Source organism: Dipodomys merriami, unplaced genomic scaffold (genome assembly GCF_024711535.1).
Source record: "Dipodomys merriami isolate MVZ:Mamm:240054 unplaced genomic scaffold, mDipMer1.0.p SCAF_897, whole genome shotgun sequence".
Lineage (NCBI taxonomy): Eukaryota > Metazoa > Chordata > Mammalia > Rodentia > Heteromyidae > Dipodomys > Dipodomys merriami.
The window spans coordinates 146,718-167,475 of NW_027206509.1; positions in this window are offsets into that span (position 1 = coordinate 146,718).

The window sequence follows — 20,758 nt, forward strand, 5'->3', positions numbered from 1 at the left end:
GTGTATGTCGAGATTTCACTCTTATATCCTCACCATAAATTAATGGCAATTAAATTCTGACATGCCATTGTGACATCACAAACCCTTTGTGACATCATTACCAGTGTGAAATCCGACTGTTTTTATGACACCATCAACTCATTGTGACATCACCAAGCTACAGTAACATCATAGCATTATGACATCACATTGCCATTTTGCTGTCATAGACACATTGTGAATGTATACCCTGTGATTTCATTCTTTTCAAATGTGGCATATCAGTTGATATCAGAAACACACTGTGACCTCATAACCATTGAAACATTACAAACTCTGTCACATCATAACCAGTGTGACATCACAATGTTGTTATAACATCTTTAGCTTATGAAATTATAGCACTTGCCAATATGTCATTGTGACATCATAGTCACATTATGAATGCCTAATCATTGTATTTGAAATGTGGCATGTGGGTTGATATCAGAAACTCATTGTGATGTCATAAACATTGTCACATCAAAATCCCTTTGTGACATCAATTTGGCAATGTGACATCACAGTGGCAATGTAATGCTACTAAGGCATCGTGATATCACAATGGGTTTCTGATATCAACCGACATGCCACATTAAAAATAGAATGAAAAACTTAATAGGCAAGCACAATGTGTGTATGACATCAGAATGACAATGTGATGTTACAATGCTATGATGTCATTGTAGTTTTACATGTCAAAATGAGCTGATGGTGTCATAATGGCAACATGATGTCACAATTATGATGAAGTCAGAAAGGATTTGTTATATTTCAATGGTATGTCTGTCAGTTGTCATTAGTTCCCCATAAGGATATGGATACAAAAAAGGTTCTGTGATGTCACAGAGGCCATGTATGTTTTAAAGGTGGTAAGAAGTCTTAATTGGAATGGTACAATGTGATTCATAATGTCAAAATGGAAATGACATGTCCCATTGTATTTTTTGATGTCACCGTGGTGGTGATGAGATCACTACGGTTTTGTGATGTCACAGTTTGTTTGTAATATCAGAATGATATATCCAATTTCAATTACTTAGAATTCAATATGAGGATACCAGGAGATAGAAGAAGCTGATAGAAGGAGATAGAATCACTGTCCCAATGGGACAGTGATTTCACACACACAATGTGATGTCTCAACATCTTATTATAATAATGTTTTGATGTCACAATTGGTGACGCCATACTGATGAGGTGGTCGTAATAGATTGGAGATGTCCCAAGGGGTTCATGATGTCACAATGGCATATGGGATCTCAATTGTCATTAACTCACCATGAGTATATGAGTTTGGGAAGGGATTCTGATGTCACTAACGTATATGTAGTCAAAAAGGTGAAGAACTAAAAGGTCTGACACAAAGGATATGATGTCCAGCAGTGTGATATCAATATGTTACACTGGATTTTAGATATCTCATGTCATATCTGAAATATGAGGTCAAACACAGATTTTTCAACTCACAAAAAAGGGCCTAAGATATCACAATAGCATGTCACAAGTGTTATGAGGACAGGAGAGGTATTTGATGTCACAGTGAGTTAGTGATATAACAAAGGCAATGTGCTGTGACAAAGAGATTTTGATGTCACAAAAGTTATGAGTTCACAGTGATGTCTTGATATCAACCCACATGGCACATTTGAAATAGAACAAAATCAAAGAATAGGCATTCACAATGGGTGTATGACATCAAAATGACAACGTGATGTCAAGACAGCAATGTTTGATAGGATATGAACTCATTACCTTGCTCATATAACTGTAATCCCTCTGTACACTTTACTTATAATAAAAGACACAGAATTTTAAAAAAGAGAAAAATGGTATGGTATCATTGGGGTTTGGTGATGTCACAATGAGATGATGGTGTTATGATGACAATGTGATTTCACAGTCATAATTATTGCAGAAAGTATTTGTGATGATACAATACTATGTGTGATCACAATTTTCATTAATTCACTATGAGGATATGGCTACACAAAGGTCTGTGATGCCACAGAGGTTGTGTTTCTTTAAAGGTGATAAGAGCTTACATAGCTTTGTGATGTCACAATGTGATTGTGAAAGCACAACAGCAATTTGATGTCACAATGGGGTTGTGATGTCACAGTGGTGATGAGGTCACAATGAGTTTGTGTTGTCAGTATGAGTTTGTAATATCACCATGACATATCCAATTTTAATTTCTACTAGTTCACAATGAGGATAGAATTTCAATGAAAGAATCTTAAGCTCCAAAGACCATGAAATTTTAGTCATAACTTGTATGATATGCAGCCATTAGGATATTTTAGTCTTTCAGTATGCTTAGAATCTGTTTTCAAACTCATAATAATTCAGGTATGACATATGATATCTATCATAAATTGACTTACATCATGACCATTGTGACATCATATTGATAGACATCAAGACCATGGTGTCACATTGTGAACTCACAAATCTGTTAGGACTTTATCACTTTTGTGCCAACACATGACATTGGAGACAACACAGACCCTTTGTGAACTCATATCTTCATTGTGAATTAATGACATTTGAGATCCAGCATAGCATTGTGATATTTCCAACCAGTTGTGACACAAAAAAGACCACACTAAAGCTACCAGCACAACTATGCTTATTGCAGCATTATTTACCATATCTAAGATATGGAACCAACCCAGCTGCCCCTCAGTAGATGAATGGATCAGGAAAATGTGGAATTCTATGCCTCCATCAGAAAGAATGACATTGACATAGCCCCATTTGTTAGGACATAGAAAGGCTTGGAAAAAGTTATATTAAGTGAAGTAAGCCAGGCCCAAAGAAACATAGGTCCCATGGTTTCCCTTATTTGCAATAACTAGTATATGTCTGAGTCAAACAGAAAAGGTCAGATAAGTTGATGTTACTGGAATGAACCCTAAGATAAGTATTCAAATTTTTTGTTTTTTTTTTCCTTTCATGCAATTTTTTCTATCATATTTATAAGATGATTTCTATGTTGCTTTGTATGTCCCTCCCCCACAGTATAACCCATACTTTCACTGTATTTGATGTGGGTATAGTTTGTGGAGGGGAAGGGAGAAAAATAACAAATCGTTTAACTAGGGATAAAGGAGGACCCATTGCAACAATGAGATGTAGAAGTCATTTTGTCGAAAAAGAAACTTAAAAACTTTGGTGGGGCTTGGAGGAGGATTGGGTTGGAAGAGAGGAGGAGTATGGGAAGAGTTGGGAAGGGGAAACAACCAGGAGGCAATAATGCTTGATAAGAAATGTACTCGTTATCTTGCCCACATAATTGTAACTTCTCTGTACGGTATTCTCACAATAAAAAAACAAGACATTACAAACCCCCTCCCCCCCAAAATTGTGACAGCACAAACCTATTATAGTAGAAACACATTGTGATCTAATAGCCATTGTGGTAGCACAATCCCTTTGTGACCCCACATTTCCATAGTGATATCACTAACCCACTGTGAAATTCTAATCCTCTCATACCCAATCCAGGTATGAAATGTGATACCCGAATCCAGTGTGACATTTAGATCATAGTGACATCACACTGAAAGATGTTAAGAGCATTTTGTCACATTCTGACAACACACACCTGTTAGGACTTCATCACTTTTGTGACAACGCATGACTTTGGAGATACCAGATTCCCTTTATGAGCTCATATACTCATTGTGAGTTAATGACAATTGAGATCACATGTGTCATTTTGATATCACCAACCCATTTTGACATCACACATCTCTTGTAAATATCACTAGTGTGGCATCACCAATTGTGATATGAAAACCTTATTAAGTTATCATATTGCAACATCACATTGCCATTATTATATCACTGTTCCATTGTGTTTTCTAAAACCTAGTATGTCTTCATAGCATTTTAGAAAATTCATGGCCTTTTATACTTCAGTCTTCTTCTGTGACCTCATATCCTCATTGTATAATAGTAGCAACTGAAATTGGACATGTGGTTATGAGATGTGTTTTCACAAAACTATTACTTCATTACCAATTTGACATCCAAACCCATTGAGAACTTTCATTGCCATTTGACATCACTATCACATTTTGACATCCTAAACCTATTAGGACCTCTTAGCACCTTTGAAGAAAACATATGGCCTTTGTGACATCACAGTCCCCTTGTGTAACTATACCCTCATTATGAACTTCCAATTGGTATCAGACATGTCATTGTAATATCATGAACCCTTTGTGGCATCACCAGTGTGACATAACATTTTCATTATGACAGTGTCAACTACTTTTGACATCACAAAAGTACAATGACAAGATAGCATTATGAGATCACATTGTCATTGTGATGTTACAGATAGATGTGAATGCCTATTTTTAATTGTTTTTTTTTTTCCGGTTGTGGGGCTTGAACTCTGGGCTTGGTTGCTGTCATTGCTCTTCTGCTCTAGGTGAGCACTCTATCGCTTGAGCCACAGCACCACTTCTGGTTTTCTAGTCGTTTTTATTGGAGATGAGTCTCATGAATTTTCCTGCCTGAGCTGGCTTTGAATTATGATCCTCAGATCTCAGCCTCCTGAGTAGCTAGGATTACAGGGGTGAGCCACCGGTGCAAGGCTATTTCATACTATTTCACATTTGACATGTGTGTTGATATCAGAAACATAATGTGACCTCATAAGCATTGTAACATCATAAATCAACATTGACATCAAATTGACATTATTACACCATCAGCTCATTGTCACATCACCAAACGACAATGGCATCATAGCAGTGTAAATCACAGTGACATTGTTACATCATAGACGTAACAGTGTAAAGGCCTACTGTATGAATTCATTCTATTTCAGAAACCCATTTTGATAATATAACCATTGTGATATCACAATACATTGTGACATCACATTGCCATTGTGATATCATTATCCTGTTGTGCCATAACAAACCAGTCCTGTCCTTATAAGTTTTGTGTCATGCTGCCCTCTTTATATATTCGGCCCTTTGTGAGCTCATAATCTGTTTTCAATCTCATATTTCTGGTATGTCATGTGATATCAGAAATCCCCTGTGACATCATATTGCCAGATTTCATGAATATTGTGTCACATTGTGACATCACAAAACTGTTAGAACAGCATCACATTTGTGACAATACATGCCTTTGGAGACATTAGTCCCTTTATGAACTCATATTCATTGCCAATTAATGACAGTTGAGATCTGCCATGTCACTCTGACATCATAAACCCATTGTGACATCACAAATTTATTGTGCTCATCATGAGAATGGCATCAACAACTAATTGTGGTATCAAATCATTATTTTGACATTATATTGTGGTATTGCCGTTGTGACACCATTGTTCCATTGTGTTTTTACAAACCTATTATGGTGACATCACATCTTAGAAAATTCATGGCCTTTGAGATTTCAAGCTTTTTCTGTGAACTCATGTACTTATGACCCCTAAGTCAATGAGACAAGCCATCGAGTCACATTTAATATAATAAAACAATTTACAATAGAAAGGCTACTGTGATTGCCTTATCCTGGACTGGATACCCAGGGCCAAGAGCATCCTTGACCAACAAACCTCAGAACGTCAATGGGCAGCCCCACCCTTTCTAATTGGTCTGCAAACCACCAACCAAAAAATTATGATCTCCAAAGCGCCAAACCTCAATGGGCAACGCTTTTTACTTTTCCATTCCTCCCTCCTTCACTACAGAGCTGTCCTTCCTTCCTGGTCTTTCTCGTTATCCCTTCCACCACTTCCTTCTTCTCTTCAGGCCTCTCCACTCTCCACCGGCCTGCCCTACTCTGCCCCAGTGACCACTTGCCAACCTTCTGCTCTCCATCAACTTCCTCTCTTCTCAGGTTTTTTTTCCTTTATTCCATCCAGGTAGCACCCATTTTTATTTCCCCTTCCAATGCTCTGAAAATGCAAGCTATATATAGGTTTACCTCTCTTCACTCCAACGGGTCTTCTGCCTAACAGTTTTCAACCATCACTTCCCAAACTGCCCAATGCTCAATCACTTCTTGACAGCTCACCTTGTGAGGCTTGACACTTCACCTTTGGCGGCATTTCCCACACTCTCCCGTGGGCCAGGCCAATGATTATCAGCTCTCACAGATAATACTGGCCCCAGTGGTTATTACAGTATCCTCATAGTGAATTAGAAGAAATTGAAATTGTGTATGTCATTGTTATATTATGAACTTGATAAGACATCACTAACCCATTGTGACCCTATCACCGTGGTGACATCACAAACTCATTGGGATATCACATTGCCATTGTGCCACCATGATCACATTGTGACATCCCAAACCTATTATGACCTCAGGAGCTTTGCAAGAAAGCATGGCATTTGTGAAATCACAGGCCTTTTGGTATCAATACCCTTATTTTGAGCTAATGACAATTGAGATGAGACATGCCATTTTAACATCTCAAAACCTTTATGACATCATCACCAGTGTAATATCACATTGTCATTATGACATCAGCCCATCATGACATCATAAAACAATGACATCATAGCATTATGATATCACATGGTCATTCTGATGCCACAGACACATTGGAATGCCTATTCTGTGATCTCATTCTATTTCAAATGTGGCAGGTGGGTTGATATCAGAAATACATTGTGACCACATAACCATCATGACATCACAATACCTTGATGACACCATATTGCAATTATGATATCACTAACCCACTGTGACATCACAAACTGTCCTATTCTCATAAATTTTTGACATGCTTCCAGTGTGATCTCTTTGGCCTCTCTGAGTTCATAAACTGTTCAACTCATAATACTTCAGGTATGACATGTGATATCAGAAATCTACTGTGACATCATGACCATTGTGACATCACACTGCAAGATATCATGACCAATGATTCACATTGTGACCTCACACACCTGTTAAGACTCATGATATTTGTGCCAACATATGCCTTTGGATACATCATTAACCCTTCTGAACTTATATATTCATTGTCAATTAGAGATCTGGCATGAGATTTTGACATCACCATCTCATTGGGAAATCACAAACCTATGTGACCTCATCACCTGTATGGCATTACCAACTATTTGTGACTTCAAAACAATACTATCCCATGTAATAGTAACATCACATTACCAATCAGATTTTCACCATTGCATTTTCACCAATCAATTATTTCCTCATAATATTTTACAAAATTCATGGTCTTTCTGACTTCTAGCTCCTTATGTGAACTAGTATCTTCACTGTGATCTAGTAGAATGAAATTGGACATGTAATGGTGATATTACAAATTCATTGTGACACCATTATCCAAGTGTGACCTTATCACCACTGTGACATCAAAACCCATTGTGACATCACATTGCCACAGTGATATCTCGGTCACCTTGTGACATCCCAAACCTGTTTGACCTCTTAGCACTTTTGAAAAAGCACATGGTACTTGTGACATCACAGTCCCTTTGGGTAACCATATCCTCATTGTGAACAAAGGACAACTGACATCAGACATGCCATTGTAACATTACAAACACTTTGTCATATAATCTCTAGAGTGAGATCACACTGTTTTATGATACCATCAAATCATTGTGACATCCCAAAATGACAATGACGTCATAGCATTATGACATCACATTTTCATTGTTAGGTCATAGAGACAATGTGATTGCCTATTCTGTGGTTTCATTATATCTCTAATGTGACATATAGGTTGATTTCAGAAACCCATTGTGACCACATCACCATTGTGACATTACAATCCCTTTGTGACCTCATATTGACATTGTGATATTATTAATACAATGTAACATCACAGACCTCTCTTGTCCTCATGAATTTTGTAACAAGTGTCTACCTTGACCTGGGCTGGATGCCCACAGCTAAATGCAGCTTCAACCATGAACCCTCAGACATCCAAAGAGCAGCCCCGCCATTTGTTATCTGGTCTGCAAACAAGCAACCCCAAAAATAATGATCTCCAAGTCTCCACACTTCAAAGGAAAAGGTTTTTTTCTTTCTCTTCATCCTCCTTCTCTACAGACCTGTCCTACCTTTCAGGTCTTTTCATTTTTTTCTTCCACCATTCCCTTCTTTTCTTCAGGCTGCTCTACTCTTGACAGGCCTGCCCTGCCCTGTCCAGGTGGCCAGTTGCCGTCCTTCAACTCTTGGTCTCCCTCAAGTTCCTCTCCTCCCAGGTTTTTACTCTCCTGCAGTCTCTTCACTTCTTTCCTTCCAAGCCTTTCCCCCTTTTCTCTCCCCTTCTGTTGCTCTGAACATGCAGCCTATGTATAGGCTGTACCCTTCCCCCACTGCAGTATGTTTCCTGCATAACAGTTTTCAATCATCTCTTCCCAAATGTCCATGCCCAATCACTTCATGGCAGCTCACCATGTGGGGCTTGATTACCTATCTCCTTCAGCAGCATGTGCTGCCCCCTTCAGCTGCATTCATCCTCCTGTCCGGTGGTCCAGACCAGGAGGCCATGATGACTATCTGTTCCCATGGATGATAGGGGCACTGCTGGTTATTAAGTGTATCATGGTGAAATTGGACAAATTTGTGATATTACAAACTCATGATATAACTAACCCATTGTGACCTCACCAACACTGTGACATTACAAACCCATTGTGATATCATTGTGCTGTTTTTGACAACAGGATCACATTGTGACATCCCAAAACTATTATGACCTCTTATAACCTTTGAAAAAATACATAGTTTTGTGACATCACAGTCCCTTTGTGTACCCAAATCCCCACCGTGAAATATTGACAATTGAGAATCAAAGATGACATTTTAACATCAAAAAGTTTGTGAGACCATCACAATTGTGACATGACATTGTAGTTTTGACACCATCTGCTCATTCTGAAATCACAAAACTAAAATAATATGATAGAATTATAACTTCACATTGTCATTGTGACATCATAGACACATTATGAATGCCTTTTCTGTGATTTCATTGTATTTCAAATGTGGCCTGTAGGTTGATATCATAAACAAATCGTGAACTCATAACCATTGTGACATCACAATCCCTTTGTACATCACATTGTCATTGTGATATCACTAACCCACCATGACATCAGAAACCTATCCTGTCATCATAAATTTTTGTGACACGCTGTAATTCTTTTAAGCCTTTTTGTCCTCATGATCTGTTGTCGACGTCATTAGATTGCACATATGACATTTGCTATCATTCCCAGTGACATCATGAACACGGTGACATCACACTGCCAGATGTCATAACCATTCTGCCAAATTCTGACATCACAAACCTTTTAAGATTTCAATATATTTGTGACAACACATACTTTTGGAAAAACTACAGTTCTTTTGTGAACTCAGATACTCATTGTAAGTTAAAGACAATTGAGAAACATTATGCCATTGTGACATGCCCCACACATTGTGACATCACCAATCTTTTGTGACCTCATCACCAATGTGGCATCATCAACTAATTGTGACACCAAAATAATATTTTGACATGATGCAGTGAGTTGATATTGCCATGGTGATATCAATGTCCCATTGTGTATTCACAAACCTAATATGGCCTTATAACATTTTTAAAAATTCATGTCCATTAGGACTTCAAGCTCCTTCTGTGAACTTGTATGCACATTGTGAAATAGCAATTGAAATTGGAAATGTGTTTAAGATATTACAAACTCATCTTGACATCTAAAACCTATTGTGAGCTCATCACAACTGTGTATCATGAAGCTATCATGGCCCCTAAGTACCTTTGAATACACACATGACATTTGTGACATTACAGTCCCTTTGTGTACCCATATCCTCATTGTGAACACATGACAATTGTATTCATATATGCCATTGTAACATCACAAACCTTTGTTACCCCATCACCAGAGTGACAAGATATATTCATTCTGACACCATTATCTCCTTGCAACATCACCAATTTACAATGACCTCATAGCATTATGACATTATATTGTCATTGTGATGTCATAGATACATTGTAAATGTCTATTCTATTTCATTCTATTTCAAATGATGTGGCCTCTAGGTTGATATCAGAAAACCATTGTGATCTCATAAATATATGGCATCACAATCACTTTGTGATATCACAGTTCCATGGTGGTATCACTAATACACTGACATCACAAACTTGCCCTATCCTCATGTCTTGTGATATGCTGCAATTTTAATGTCTTAGGCCCTTTATGAGTTCGTAATCTATTTTCAACTTTATAATATTTCAGTTATGATATGTGATATCAGAAATCCACTGTGACATCATGATCATTGTGACATCATACTGACAGACATCATAAATACTGTGTCACACTGTGACATCACAATCCTCCTAGGATTGCATCACATTTGTGACAACACATGACTTTGGAGATAGCACAGTGCGTTTTGTAACTCATATTCTCTGTGATTTCATGACAAATGAGATCCTTTATGCCATTTGGATATCAACAACCAACTGTGACATCATAGACCTACTGTGACCCCTTACCTGTAGGTCATCATCAATTAATTGTGACATCAAAACCTTTTGTGATGCCACAATGTGACAAGATGATCATTACATCTGTCAGTGTGAAGTCACAATGGTCATGATGTCACAGTGGATTTCTGGTATCTAATATCATACATGAAATATGAGGCTGAAAACAAATTATGAGGGCAAAAAGGTCTGATATCACAATGTCAGCATGTCACAAATGTTATGAGGAGAGGAGAAGTTTGTGATGTCACATTGTGCTAGTGATAACACAATGGCACTGTGATGGCACAAAGTGGTTATGATGTCAAAATGGTTATTTAGACACAAAAATGCTTTTCTGATAGCAACTCTCATGCCACATATGAAATACAATGAAATCACAGAATAGGCATTCAGAATGTGTCTGTGATGTCAAAATGAGAATTGTTGTCATAATACGATTATGTCATTGAGTTTGGTTATGTCACAATGAGATGATGCGCTTATTATGAAAATGTGATGTCACGCTTTTGAGGATGTCACAAACATGTAGAGAGCTGTGAGAGGTCGCACCTGGAAGATGGTGCCAGCTTCTGCCCTCCGCCTTCCCGATGGCGAGTGCTCTCTGTGGTAAACAACTCCTGATATGGCTAAGGCAAAGAATCTGGCTTGCTTCCGCGCACCTGAACCTATTGGTGGTTCCCACATGGCGTATCAGGGTTGGCTACCCAGCGGGTACTTAAGGCTGTGGGGAATTCTCCCCGGGGTTGGGGTCAGAAGATTACAAAAAGGTCCTGAATAAACTGCAGAGAGAAGAGTCCGGTGTCGTGTCTTCCTTGCTGGTCGAGGCGGTAGCGACACGTGGTGGCCCGTACGGGGAATCAGCTATAACCCCAATGAGGACTCAGAACTCTCTGCGGTCAGGGTGGTGCACCGGTAAGTTCCCAGGTAAAAGGGGAATCTGCCACAAGAGCGGGGAGTAAGTTCCCAGGTAAAAGGGGAATCCGAGACAAGAGCGGGGGGATTTTTGCTCTTCTCGGTAGATAAAGAGAGAGCGAGAACCCGGGGCTAGTCAGTAGAGTAGCCAAAAGTGAAAGTAAAAGTTTGTTTACCAGCTTTAAATGTTTAAAACATGGGCGCTTCTTCTTCGCACCCAATTTTTTTGGCTCTCAATGAGCTACTGCACTCAAAAAAGTTAAAAATAAAAAAGAGTACTTTAGAGAGATTTTTGAATGAATGTGACATCGTTGCCCCGTGGTTCGCTGTCTCCGGAAGCCTCATGGTGGCCTCTTGGGAGAAACTAGGGAGGGACCTAGATTTTGCCTCTGAACAAGGAACGCTTAAGAGCGGAGTGAGACCAATATGGAAACTGATAAGAGGCTGTCTCGAGGACCAGCGTTGCAGTGAGGCAGTAGAGAATGGTCAGGCCGCCCTAGAAATGCTGCAGGAAGAAAGATCGGAAAGGGCAGACAGTGAAAAGGAGGAGAGCAGGGGGGGATCATACCCTGATTTTGCCGAACTAGAGACCTCTGAGTCTACAGACTCAGAGGAACTACAATCACTCATAGAACAAATAGAAAAAACAAAGATAAGAAAGAGGAGGAAAGGGAAGGAGAGAGAGGACCCAGATAAAGACGAATGCACGCCCTCCGTGCACCGCCCCACACCTTCGGCTCCTCCGCTCTATGCGGAGGACCCCGGAAGTGGCAGCCCCGGCTGTTCTTTCAGCCCAGGCGTGTGGAAAGCCATCAGAACCGAGTCACATCTAGGCTGTCCAATATTTCAGGATCCACAGGGACAGCGGTATCATGAACCCTTAGATTTTAAGGTTATAAAATCTTTAGCTGAGTCTGTGCGGACATACGGAATCACAGCCTCCTTTACTGTAGCCCAGGTGGAGGCCCTAAACAGACATTGCATGACACCCGGTGATTGGAGTGGGCTCGCACGAGCTTGTTTGAGCCTAGGTCAGTATTTAGATTGGAAGGCCTTTTTGATTGAATTTGCTAGTGAAGAGGCTGCGGCCAATCAGGCTGGGGGAAACCCAGCTTGGGACAGAGATATGCTGCTTGGACAGGGGAGATTCGCCAATCAGCAGATAGGCTACCTGGTTCAAGTTTATGAACAAATCAATAAAATTGGCATAAAGGCATGGAAGGCCTTACCAATTAAAGGTGAGGTGAGTGGCAATCTCACCAAAATCCTGCAGGGCTCTATGGAGCCGTTTTCGGACTTTGTTGCTCGTATGGTCGAGGCCGCTGGCAGAATTTTTGGTGACCCAGACGCAGCCATGCCATCAATTAAACAGCTTGTTTACGAGCAGTGTACTAAGGAATGCAGAGCCGCCATAACCCCATATAAGAATAGGGGACTAGAAGCATGGATGAAAGTTTGCAGAGAGCTGGGCGGACCACTAACTAATGCTGGATTAGCTGCTGCTGTGGTGCAATTAACCCAGAAGAAAGGAGGAGGCTCAGGTCCGTGCTTTAGATGCGGCAAGATGGGACACATAAAGCGTAATTGCCCTGAAAGAGGAAGTGTGATAGAAACAGGAAAGGGACAACAGCCTAAGCGGCTTGGGCTGTGCCCTAAATGTAAAAGGGGGAAGCACTGGGCAGTTGAATGCCGATCTGCGAAAGACATCAACGGTCGAACCTTAACTCAGGCCCATTCAAAAAACGGGCAGCAGGGCCCCCGCCCTCAGGGCCCGCAAATATATGGGGCAGTCGAGAACCAGGACAGGAGCTACTACCCAGAACAGTGGCCGACCCTCTGGCACCCCAAGGACCGCGGAGAGCCACTGCGGGCTCAGCAGGACTGGACCTCGGTGCCACCACCAGACTCGTATTAACTCCCCGAATGGGGGTCCAGTTAGTTGACACAGACTTCCAAGGACCCCTTGAGCCTGGCACGGTGGGATTGTTGATAGGGAGGTCATCCACAATTCTGCGGGGCCTTAAGGTGCATCCTGGTGTGATTGACCCAGACTATACTGGAATTGTAAAGATTATGGTTGAATCTCCTAAAGGAATTTTAGCCTTCTCCCCAGGAGATAGAATTTCTCAGCTTTTGATTTTACCCAGTTTACATGACCATTTTGCGGCTCAGCCCAAGCTAAGAGGAAAAGGGGGTTTTGGATCCACGGGAACAGACTTAACATTCCTGTCTCTTGATTTGGACCAAAGACCAGTTCTTGAACTCAATGTTGATAATAAGAAAATTTTGGGCCTTTTGGATACTGGGGCAGACAGGAGCATTATTGCCAGAAAAGATTGGCCATCAAGATGGCCTGTACAAGCGTCCTCCCAAACCTTACAAGGTCTGGGATATGCTAAGGCCCCTGACATGAGTGCGAGACAGCTGCACTGGAGTGATGAAGAAGGACATTCTGGTATAATACAGCCTTATGTGTTAGAGCTCCCGGTTTCCTTATGGGGCAGAGACCTTATGAAAGAAATGGGATTTAAATTAAGTAATGACTATTCCCCTGCATCACAGGACATGATGGTGCGTATGGGCTATCACCCCAGTTTTGGACTACGTAAATTTCTACGAGGCAACAAGGATCCTATTAAAGTGTACCAGAGAAACCACAGGCAGGGCTTGGGTTTTTCCTAGGGGCCACTGGGGGAGGGATCCCCATATCCTGGAAAACGGAGGAGCCGGTGTGGGTGCCTCAGTGGCCACTTTCTTCTGAAAAATTAACTGCCGCCAGGACATTAGTACAGGAACAGTTAACCCAAGGACACATTAAACCATCAGTATCCCCGTGGAATACACCCATTTTTGTTATTAAAAAGAAGTCTGGAAAATGGCGTTTGTTACACGATTTACGAGCCATCAATAACCAGATGCAAATTATGGGCCCCGTACAACGAGGCCTACCTTTGCTTTCTTCCCTGCCGGCCTTTTGGCCCATTATTGTGATTGATATAAAGGATTGTTTTTTTTTCCATTCCCTTACATGATCAAGACAGTGTGAGGTTTGCTTTTACTATTCTCTCCTGCAATCATGAGGATCCAGATAATAGATATGAGTGGGTAGTTTTGCCTCAGGGGATGGCCAATAGTCCTACTATGTGCCAACTTTATGTGGATGAAACTCTTGCCCCTCTTAGACAAAAATATCCCAAATGAAGATGCATTCATTATATGGATGATATTTTACTAACAGCAAAGAGTAAACATATGCTGGAAAAGGCATATGTGGATTTGATTGAGATGCTAAAGTACAGAGGACTGTTTATAGCTCCTGAAAAGGTACAGCAGGACCAGGTTATAGATTACTTAGGAGCGAAAATATGTAAAAATTGCGTTACTCCATAAAAAGTAGAGTTGAGAAAAGATAATCTAAAAACCTTAAATGATTTTCAAAAATTGTTAGGAGATATTAATTGGGTTAGAAGCTATTTAAAGCTACCAAATTATGAGTTGAGACTCCTTTATGATATATTACAAGGAGACTCTGCTTTGGATTCTCCTAGACAGTTAACCAAAGAGGCAAGAGAGACTTTACATAAGATAGAAGAGAGATTACAAAATGCCTGCTTACAGAGAATACAGGAAGACAAGAGTATTACCCTGTGTATACTCCCTACCTTGTCTCAACCTACTGGGTTGTTGTGGCAAGAAGGCCCGTTGTTTTGGATTCACCCGAAAATATCACCGGCCAAATCCATTGAATATTACCCTACTGCTGTGGCTGGTGTTGCACTCTCTGGAATTCAACAATGCTTACAGTATTTTGGAATTGCCCCGTCTATCATTATAGTTCCTTACACCAGCCATCAAGTTCAAACTTTGTGTGCTACTATAGATGATTGGGCTACTTTACAATGTAGCTTTACTGGACAAATAGACAACCACTTTCCAAAACATCCCCTTTTGGGGTTTTTCAAGGAATACCCAATTATCTTTCCTAAGGTAATGACTTCTCAACCTATTGTAAGTGCCCCTAATGTATTTACTGATGGCTCAAAAACGGGATGTGGTGTATACATGGTTGAGGCACAACGACCGGTACAACACCAGTTTCAGCCCAGTGCTCTTCAGATGGTAGAGTTAAAAATTGTTATAAAAGTTTTTGAAGCATGCCCGTTTTCTTTTAATTTAATATCTGATTCTGCTTATGTTATTAATGCTCTCAAGGTTTTAGAGGTTGCCGGACCTATTAAGAGTTCCAGTCCGGTTGGTCCATTGTTTCAACAATTACAACAGTTGATTTGGCAGAGAAAATCATGCTTTTATCCCTTGCATATTCGGGCTCATACGGGCCTGCCAGGACCCCTGGGCAAAGGAAATGATGTAGTGGATCAATGGACCAGACAAGAATGGGTATTTATTAGCTCTGTCTTAGACAGAGCCAAAACCTTTCATAAAACATTTCATGTTAATGCAAAAGCACTACAACAAAAATTTCAAATTTCTCGAGCCGATGCGAGACAGGTGATATTAGACTGTCCTCGATGTGTAATTTATCAGCATCCGCCTAGTGTTGGGGTTAATCCCCGGGGTTTGCTCCCGCTAAAAGTTTGGCAGATGGATGTGACTCATATCTCTGAGTTTGGACACCAAAAATATGTACATGTGTCTGTGGACACCTGTTCAGGTGTTATACATGCCACGCCCTCGGCTGGAGAAAAGGCACGCAATGTTATTGCCCATTGTTTGGAGGCCTGGGCAGCCTGGGGAAAACCTTATCAACTTAAGACTGACAATGGACCTGCGTACACAGGACAACAGTTTGCCTCCTTTTGTCATCAAATGGAGGTGCAACTTATACATGGTTTGCCCTACAATCCCCAAGGCCAAGGCATTGTGGAACGTGCTCACCGCACGATAAAAGAGTGCCTACAAAAACAAAAGGGGGGAATTGGCCATGGCCGTACCCCAAAGGAAAGACTTTCTCTTGCTTTATTTACTATTAATTTTTTAAATTTGGATGCTCAGAGTCAATCCGCAGCAGATAGACATAATGAACCTTATGGCCCAGCAAAAGGGATGGTAAAATGGAAGGATGTCTTGACAGGGCTCTGGCGTGGGCCCGATCCTGTACTGACATGGGCACTAGGCTCTGTTTGTGTTTTTCCTCAGGACCAACAAGATCCGGTGTGGGTGCCTGAACGCCTCACTAGAAAAGCCCAGTGTGAAGAGGCACGAGATGCGGGGGGTGATGGTCCTCCTGCTCATCCTTGCAATGGTGCAACCGGGAAGACAAGTACCGAGATGGGGAACCCTGTCTGTGTTCCCGAGACCGATGCCCTTACGACATGATGCATAACTGTTTCCTTGATTACAGCCTCTTCCGGTTCTGGTGCCGTGACTGGTGTTGTGGCAACTGCTACGAGTTGCGGCGGCCAAAGTGTTAAACCTAAATCTTCTATTACTCACAAGCCTACCTCTGTGCGTGTATCCCCCATTTTGGTTCATTGTGAGTATGGAAGAACTTACCTTGTGCATTAACCCAATGCTGGAATGCCTCAAAGTTTAAATATGCTTTAGTTACCCGAATGCCTCGTTGGGTGCCTGTGCCTGAGGATGCTCCTAATGCTATGACCCAATCATCTTAAGGAGGGGGGCTGGGAAGGTGGCTCAGTGGTAGAGTGCTTGCCTTGCATGCCTGAGGCCCTGGGTTCGATTCCTCAGCACCACATAAGCAAGAAGAGAAAAAAGCCGGAAGTGGCGCTGTAGCTCAAGTGGTAAGAGCGCTAGCCTTGAGCTGAAGAGCTGAGGGACAGCGGCCAGGCCCAGAGTTCAGGCCCAGGAAAAAACCTATTCAAAAAAACGCTGCAAATTTGTCTAAACAGTTGTTTAGTTATCTTTTAGGTAATTGAACTGGGGAGTTCGACAGCCTGATGGAACAGCTCAGGGTTGCCATCGTCATGGTGAACTCGACCCGAGTGGATCCCGGATTGGCGGAGGGGTTATCTTCATGGATCTCCGCTGCTATGATTCATCTCAAGGAGGGGGCGGTTTGGGAGCCCTGATAGGCCTCCTGGTGTTTGCCTCCTTGGTATGTCTGTGGTGCATTTGCCAAATTAGAGGTTCTCAGCGTCGCAGTGCAGCCATGATTATCCAAGCCTTTACAGTCATTGGAGCAGGTCAGTCCCCCTAAGCGTGGCTTGCCACCCTAAAACAATGAACACAGATTGCAAAGCCAAAGTACTGCAGTCGAGAGGCATGAGTTTTGCCCTCGAGGAGAGCATGTTTGATTGCACACGGGTTCGATTCGCCTTTTCCCATCCTTGTGAAAAACGAATCAATGGACAGGCTGAGTCATCCCTAGAGAAGGCGCCCTCTGGGAGAAGGCTTGTATGCAGTCCTTGCAATTGCACAACAGGGATCAGACCTCTGTTCTCATCTGTGTTCTTTAAACAAAAAAGGGGGAACTGTAAAGAGCTGCGAGAGGCCGCACCTGGAAGATGGTGCCAGCTTCCGCCCTCCGCCTTCCCGATGGCGAGTGCTCTCTGTGGTAAACAACTCCTGATATGGCTAAGGCAAAGAATCTGGCTTGCTTCCACGCACCTGAACCTATTGGTGGTTCCCACATGGCGTATCAGGGTTGGCTACCCAGCGGGTACTTAAGGCTGTGGGGAATTCTCCCCGGGGTTGGGGTCAGAAGATTGCAAAAAGGTCCTGAATAAACTGCAGAGAGAAGAGTCCGGTGTCGCGTCTTCCTTGCTGGTCGAGGCGGTAGCGACACAAACACTTTTTGATGTTATAATGGCATGTCTGCTTTCAATTGTCATTAGTTAACAACAAGGATATGGGTACACAAAGGGACTGATGTTGAAAAGGGCATGTGATTTTTCAAAGGAGCTAAGAGGTCATAATAGTTTTGAGATGTCACAATGGAATCATGATGTCCCAATGACAATGTTGTCACCATGGGTTTGTGATGTCGTGGTGGTATGATGTTAAAATGTGTTTGTGATGTCACAACGAATTTGTAATATCACAATCAAATTTCCAATTTCAATTGCTACTAGTTCACAAGGAGTATACTGTAATAATCAGCAGGGCTCTGATAATCTACAGGCTTGGATAATTAGTGTGGCCCCATCTCCTGGCCAGCTGGAGAGGATAAAGTATGTCACCAAAGAAGTGGGGCATTCTGTGGGAGGGGCTGGGGCATTAATCATCACGTGCTGAGCTGTGAAGAAGTGATTTGGCTGTGGGCGTTTGGGAGTGAGAGTTGAAAACTGTTAGGCAGTTGGAGTGGAGAAGGGGTACAGACTTTATATAGGCTGCTGGTTCACAGCAATAGAAGGAGAGAGAAAAAGGGAAAAGTCCTGTAAGGAAGGAAGTGGGGTGATAACAGAAGGAGAAAGACCTAGGAGGAGAAGAAGTTGAGGGAGGGCAGGAGGTAAAGGATGGCAACTGATGACCCCGTCAAAGCAGTTCATGCCTGTGGAGAGTGAAGGGGCCTGAAGAGAAGAAGGAACTGGTAGAAGGGAAAAAAGAAAGACCTCGAAGGAAGTATAGTTCTGTAGTGGAGAGACAAAAGGAAGGGTAAAAAAGGCTTGCCATTTGATGTTTGGAGTTTTGGATTTCCTAATTTTGGGGGTTGGTGGTTAGGAGAACTTTTATGATATTAAATGTGTCTCTATGGATTCTCTTGAACTACAGAGGTGTTAATTTTTGGAGACCCCCTATCGAGATAATCCATTTGGATGGCATCAGGCCTTGGCCTCAGGGAAAAATCCCCATAGGTGAGAGTGTCAGCCCTCAAGGTTGAGAGTGTACCTCTAGTATTTGTCTCCGGAGGAGAATCATGGACAAAAGTCATTTAGGGACCTCTAGGGGTGTGTCTGGGCAAGCTTGCCAGCCAGTTTTGGGGATCCCCTCTGGAGGTCATCTGTTGCTTCTTTGGGAAGCCATCTGGAGCCTCCTTGAGAGGTCATGTAGGCCTTCCTTGGGAAGCCATCTGGAACCTCATCAAGAGTACATCTGCAACTTCCTTGAGAAGCCATCTGAGACCTACCCTGGAGGTCATCTGGAGCCTTCTACCGGGTCATCTTAGACTTTCTCCAGAGGTCATTTTTTGCTTCCTCAGGAGGTCATCTGAGACCTCTATAAAAGTAGTAATTGGGAAATAAGGGAAACCATGGACCTAAGTTTCTTTGGGCCTGGCTTAGTTCACTTAATATAATTTTTTCCAAGTCTTTCCATTTCTTAACAAATGGGTCAAAGTCATTCTTTTTGATGGAGGCATAGAATTTCATTGTGTATATATACCACATTTTCTTGATCCATTCATCTACTGAAGGGCATCTGGGTAGGGGCTTCCTTAAGAGGCAATCTAGGACCAGCTCCTGAGGTCATCTGGAGCTTCTTTTGGAGGTCATCTCAGGTTACCTTGATAAGAAATCTATGACTGTCTTCGGACACCATCTGGGACTTCCTTGAGACGCCATATAGGACCTTCTCTGGAGGTCATCTGTGGCTTTCTCAAGAGGGTTATCTGGAACCTCCTCTGGAGTTCATATATGGCCTCCTTGAGTGACCATCTGAGAGCTACTCATGAGGTTATCTCAGCCTCATTGAGAGGACATCTGGGACCTCCTTTGGAGGTCATCTGACACTTCCTTGGGAAGCCATTTGGAACATTCATGAGAGGTCATCTAGGGCTTCCTAGCGAGTACATATGTGACATCCTCCAGAGGTCATCTGCGACCTCCTCAAGAGGCAATCTGGAATATCCTCTCTGTCATCTGGGACCTCCTGTAGAGGTCAACATTGAGAGGTTTGGGGCATGTGGGTTAAGTGTCTGTGGCTATTGTACTGTGTGTGCATGCTGATAGTTCTATCTGTGTCCTGTATGCACCTCTGTTTACTCCTTTTCTCAGGATGGGAGAAAAAGGTCTAAATTTGTCATATCCAAAAAATATTCTCTCCCAGGGTTACAGAACCCCTCAGAAGAAAATGCACTGATGTAATCTTTCTCCTATTCTTTGCCATCAGCACCTCTATTGTTACGTCCTCCCATGCCAAAATTGGTTACTTGTACCATCCTGAGGTGGTGCAGTGTGGTATGTTACCCTTATATTCCTTGAGACAGGAACATGGAGGAGATGGTGGGCAGGCCCCCTTTTTAATATATGGTCCCTTTACAAATAGTGACCTGTATTACTGGAAACAGCAAAATCCATCCTTTTCAGAAAAAAATAACCAGGGTCATTACCTCATTACAGACAGTAATTTTCACACACAAGGACAACTGGGATGAGTGTCAGC